Genomic DNA, 6,307 nt, shown 5'->3' with positions numbered 1-6,307 from the left:
CTGAGCCCTCAATTGGTCAGCCTTGCGTCTTGCGGGCTGACCTTGGCTGCTTATCTGCACAGAGTTGGCCCTTGCGCCTGGCGGGGCTATACCTGTCTTCCGGCGTCGGGTCTTGCGTCTGGCAGACCCACCGGAACAGCCTTCTGCCTTTCAGGCTTGGCCTTTGCGCCTTGCGGGGCATCGTCCAGATTGGCATGTAAATAGTGTACATTTGTAAATAGTTCTTTGGGTGGGTATACTTCACATCCCTCGGGATGAATAAAGTATCTATCTATCTATCTATCTATTAGGTGGCACCGTCTCCTGGCGGGGTGTCTTAAAGAGTTACCCCGTACATAAGTGAAGAGACCATCTCTCCAATCCAGAGGCCGCCCGGAGTTCCGATCAAACCATCAAAGATTGCACGTCTACACCGGTGTTTTATAGTGGTGTGGGCGTGACCGGGCGTGCCGGTGTGTCTTAAAGCCTATCCACGGTCCTTAACAGTCATGGGGGTTATACCCCGTACATATGGAATATGTAACGGAGTGGAGAGATGGTCTCTTCACTCAGAGAACCAGGGTTACCACGTAACCCGAACGTTATCTTTTCCTTCTCTTATATTAAGAGCAGCCAATGACCAAACGGAGGTCACTGTTCTACTGTCAATCTTGACCACTGACAGCCGTCATGCAGACCAAACACAGTAGAGAACAAAGACAGAACCCTGTTCATATCAGGGGAGCCTTACTGCTCAGGTCAGATGTATTGCTCTTCCTGAGTTTCTGGTCTGGCTGTTCACGTTGTGTTTTAAACGTGGCCGATACGACGACTGTGGATCTAGAGTGACGTCAGAGTCACATTACGATATGACTGATCAACCTGAGGTCTGCTGCTGCTCTGGGCTTCAACACATACACACCCATTTCTATATACACTTGCAGTTTTTAACTCATGTATTGTAATTTTTTGTATGATGTGTACATTTAGGGTTACTATAAGACCTATCATTTAGCGTTCACCACAAATGACTATGTAAAGCAGTGCCAACATTAAAATATTTTTAAACCATTCAGCCAACAAAAGAGAAAAAGGCTGATTATCGTTTAGGGTGCCACTCAACATGCAACACGCCCACTCAAATAGTGTGAAATGCCGACATTCTACTAGTCATTCACATATAAGGTAATTAACATTTCCGCCAGGTAAAATACAACCTATGGGTGATCTTTTTTCAGGATGTCCAATGTCAGGATATGTCGTTTAGATAAATCCTCACCTCTTCTCAATAGACTGATTTCCATCTTTAAACTTAACAGGTACATCCATAGACCGGTCACTCTTCATGGAGACACAGCTGGGTCCAGGGGAGTCTGCTCTCTCCTGCTGGACTCTTCTAGAAAAACAAGAACCAGGATTTATGGACGTTTAATAGAAGCTGTACCTTTTTGATCTCTGATAAATCCTCACCTCTTCTCAATAGACTGATTTCCATCTTTAAACTTAACAGGTATATCCATAGAGTGGTCACTCTTCATGGAGACACAGCTGGGTCCAGGGGAGTCTGCTCTCTGCTGCCTCCTTCTGAAAAACAAACATCATCTGGAAGTTAGGATTTGTGGAAATCTTTTCGTTTTATCATTTATTGCAGGGTTACTCAACTACTTTCTCATGACTTTCGATTTCAACAACCTTTATCAGATTGTTGAAATGGAAATATGTCCATATTGTCCATGATTTTTTTTAGTTAATATCATTTATGTTTGAAATTGTTTTGAGAATTTTTGCGGACAGGCTGAAAATGAAGTTATTAGCCGTTTTCACACATGTCCTACGTCTTTTCCCCGCATTTGTACATCAGGAGGTTCGACCGTGAGGGTCATTCACACTTATTCACACTTGTTGCCCGATATGCTGACTTTTTTGTCGCGCAGACATCATTAGAATCTCCGGCTGGTTTAGAGGGGTGGGCTTGCAAGGGTTGGGATATGAAGTAGGGTCTAAATTATCCAGAGGCGGGATAAGAAGGGCCGCTGTCACTCACTCTGTTTTGGTTTGACCGCAGACAGCACGGAGGCAGATCAGGCAAAACTCATCTCAAATGTTGCTGCAGCGATGCATCATATATTCCGTTGCATCCACGACATCCGCATCGATCAATAAAAGATTGGAGCATGAGTTAGTGACAAATAGAAGAAACGACGAAGAAGAAAGGCGTCACGAATGACTGCGTTACCGGAGAAAGAAGGCGCATTTCTTTGCTTCATTTCACATGTCACAAACACTGGGACGAATGTAGTTGATTTCTGTGATTAGCTGAGAAAACAGGGAATGGAAGGCCGGGACCCTATAATGTTCAGCTAACTGTTAATTATAATTATTACGAGAGTAGCGTATGTGTGTGCGCGGGAATGGCAGTATGTGTGTGTGAGTGGACGAGCGAGGAGAGCGAGCGCTGGCATGTGTGAGTCTAGTGAAGTAATGAACGAGTCCGGTTGTGTCTGTGCAAACGTGTACTGTAAAGTTAGTGAAACTAAGAATAAAGTACCCAGACTGTCAAGAATCGGTGGCCGCTTCATTTGGACCATATTCCGACCTCTAAGCAGACCCACTGCCGGTCAAAGTGAAGGGTGTTCCCCCCGAGAGAACATCGGCCAGGAGGGAACGTCTCCCCTGTGCTCCTCGACTACGGTCTGGGAGCCCACAGCAGGAAAGGTGGAACATAATAATAAAAATAACATTTTCTATAAACGCGTGCAGCTGTGAACTCATGCGTTGTAATTTATTGTATGATGTGTACTTTTAGGGTTACTATAAGACCTATCATTTAGCGTTCACCACAAATGACTCTGGAAAGCAGTGCCAACATTAAAATATCTTTAAACCATTCAGCGAACAAAAGGCAACAGGCTGATTATCGTTTAGGGTGTGCACTCAACATGCAACACGCCCACTCAAATGGTGTGAAATGCCGACATTCTACTGCTCATTTACATATAAGGTAATTAACATTTCCGCCGGCTAAAATACAACCTCAGGGGTAGTCTTTTTTCAGGATGTCCAATGTCAGGATATGTTGTTTACATACACGGCCCGTCGGGAGAATAGCGGGCTAATAGCGGGCTGTACGTCTATGAGTGAAAGCAGCTAGAATGGCATTTAAGCACTAACATGTTGACATAAAAACACACTTAGTACCCTTCATACTGTGAGTGTTGATTCACAATGCATTTAGCTAACATAGAAAACTATTCAAATTCATACGATTCAAACAGCAGAATAAGCGGCCTCAGCCATGAATCAATCCAGCACCAAGTGGTCCTGTGATCGGACGTTGTTATGTTCTGATTAATGATCGGCGGGCCGGATCAAGATGATCCGCGGGCCGCCAGTTGAACAGCCCTGATGTATTGGCTGAATCCTCACCTTTCCTGAGAAGGTTGGTGATTTCCATCTTTAAAGGTCAAAGGTGGATCCATAGACCAGTCACTCTTCAAGGACACACAGCTGGGTCCAGGGGAGTCTGCTCTCTGCTGCTCCTGCTGGACTCTTCTAGAAAAACAAGAACCAGGATTTATGGACGTTTGATAGAAGCTGTATCTTTATGATCTCTGATAAATCCTCACCTCTTCTCAATAGACTGATTTCCATCTTTAAACCTAACAGGATGATCCATAGAGTGGCCACTCTTCATGGAGACACAGCTGGGTCCAGGGGAGTCTGCTCTCTGCTGCCTCCTTCTGAAAAACAAACACCGTCTGGAAGTTAGGATTTGTGGATACCTTTTCGTTTTATCATTTATTGCAGGGCTACTCAACTACTTTCTCATGACTCTTCGTTTTAATAATCTTTCCCAGGTTATTGAAATGGAAATACATCGACAGGCTGAAAATGAAGTTAATAGCCTCTAAGCAGACCCACTGCCGGTCAAAGTGAAGGGTGTTCCCCCCGAGAGAACATCGGCCCTGGAGGGAACGTCTCCCCTCTGCTCCTCGACTACGGTCTGGGAGCCCACAGCAGGAAAGGTGGAACATAATAATAAAAAATATATTTTATATATACGCGTGCAGCTGTGAACTCATGTATTGTAATTTATTGTATGATGTGTACATTAGGGGGATCTTTAAGACCTATCATTTAGCATTCACCACAAATGACTCTGAAAAGCAGTGCCAACATTAAAATATTTTTAAACCCTTCAGCGAACAAAAGGCAACAGGCTGATTATCGTTTAGGGTGCCACTCAACATGCAACACGCCCACTCAAATGTGGTGAATTGCCGACATTCTACTGCTCATTCACATTCAAGGTAATTAACATTTCCGCCGGCTAAAATACAACCTCAGGGTTAGTCTTTTTTCAGGATGTCCAATGTCAGGATATGTCGTTTACATACACGGCCCGTCGGGAGAATAGCGGGCTAATAGCGGGCTGTACGTCTATGTGTGAAAGCAGCTAGAATGGCATTTAAGCACTAACATGTTGACATAAAAACACACTTAGTACCCTTCATACTGTGAGTGTTGATTCACAATGCGTTTAGCTAACATAGAAAACTATTCAAATTCATACGATTCAAACAGCAGAATAAGCGGCCTCAGCCATGAATCAATCCAGCACCAAGTGGTCCTGTGATCGGACGTTGTTATGTTCTGATTAATGATCGGCGGGCCGGATCAAGATGATCCGCGGGCCGCCAGTTGAACAGCCCTGATGTATTGGCTGAATCCTCACCTTTCCTGAGAAGGTTGGTGATTTCCATCTTTAAAGGTCAAAGGTGGATCCATAGACCAGTCACTCTTCAAGGACACACAGCTGGGTCCAGGGGAGTCTGCTCTCTGCTGCTGCTGCTGGACTCTTCTAGAAAAACAAGAACCAGGATTTATGGACGTTTGATAGAAGCTGTATCTTTATGATCTCTGATAAATCCTCACCTCTTCTCAATAGACTGATTTCCATCTTTAAACCTAACAGGATGATCCATAGAGTGGCCACTCTTCATGGAGACACAGCTGGGTCCAGGGAAGTCTTCTCTCTGCTGCCTCCTTCTGAAAAACAAACACCGTCTGGAAGTTAGGATTTGTGGATACCTTTTCGTTTTATCATTTATTGCAGGGCTACTCAACTACTTTCTCATGACTCTTCGTTTTAATAATCTTTCCCAGGTTATTGAAATGGAAATACATCGACAGGCTGAAAATGAAGTTAATAGCCTCTAAGCAGACCCACTGCCGGTCAAAGTGAAGGGTGTTCCCCCCGAGAGAACATCGGCCCTGGAGGGAACGTCTCCCCTGTGCTCCTCGACTACGGTCTGAGAGCCCACAGCAGGAAAGGTGGAACATAATAATAAAAAAAACATTTTCTATATACGCGTGCAGCTGTGAACTCATGTATTGTAATTTATTGTATGATGTGTACATTAGGGGGATCTTTAAGACCTATCATTTAGCATTCACCACAAATGACTCTGAAAAGCAGTGCCAACATTAAAATATTTTTAAACCCTTCAGCGAACAAAAGGCAACAGGCTGATTATCGTTTAGGGTGCCACTCAACATGCAACACGCCCACTCAAATGTGGTGAATTGCCGACATTCTACTGCTCATTCACATTCAAGGTAATTAACATTTCCGCCGGCTAAAATACAACCTCAGGGTTAGTCTTTTTTCAGGATGTCCAATGTCAGGATATGTCGTTTACATACACGGCCCGTCGGGAGAATAGCGGGCTGTACGTCTATGTGTGAAAGCAGCTAGAATGGCATTTAAGCACTAACATGTTGACATAAAAACACACTTAGTACCCTTCATACTGTGAGTGTTGATTCACAATGCGTTTAGCTAACATAGAAAACTATTCAAATTCATACGATTCAAACAGCAGAATAAGCGGCCTCAGCCATGAATCAATCCAGCACCAAGTGGTCCTGTGATCGGACGTTGTTATGTTCTGATTAATGATCGGCGGGCCGGATCAAGATGATCCGCGGGCCGCCAGTTGAACAGCCCTGATGTATTGGCTGAATCCTCACCTTTCCTGAGAAGGTTGGTGATTTCCATCTTTAAAGGTCAAAGGTGGATCCATAGACCAGTCACTCTTCAAGGACACACAGCTGGGTCCAGGGGAGTCTGCTCTCTGCTGCTGCTGCTGGACTCTTCTAGAAAAACAAGAACCAGGATTTATGGACGTTTGATAGAAGCTGTATCTTTATGATCTCTGATAAATCCTCACCTCTTCTCAATAGACTGATTTCCATCTTTAAACCTAACAGGATGATCCATAGAGTGGCCACTCTTCATGGAGACACAGCTGGGTCCAGGGAAGTC

General features: G+C 44.3%; 1 long non-coding RNA gene across 1 annotated transcript in view; it reads right to left on the bottom strand.

Moving 5' to 3' along the window:
- Positions 1 to 3,667: 3,667 nt before the first annotated feature.
- Positions 3,668 to 6,307, bottom strand: part of LOC115541515 (uncharacterized) — a 3,907-nt gene continuing 1,267 nt past the window's right edge. Inside the window, exon 3 of the long non-coding RNA XR_003976366.1 lies at positions 3,668 to 3,719. This is a non-coding gene — a long non-coding RNA (uncharacterized LOC115541515). The remainder of the gene's footprint in view (positions 3,720 to 6,307) is intronic.

Source organism: Gadus morhua, chromosome 4 (genome assembly GCF_902167405.1).
Source record: "Gadus morhua chromosome 4, gadMor3.0, whole genome shotgun sequence".
Lineage (NCBI taxonomy): Eukaryota > Metazoa > Chordata > Actinopteri > Gadiformes > Gadidae > Gadus > Gadus morhua.
The sequence above is the reverse complement of the archived record's forward strand: the minus strand, read 5'-3'. Positions and strand labels throughout refer to the sequence as shown.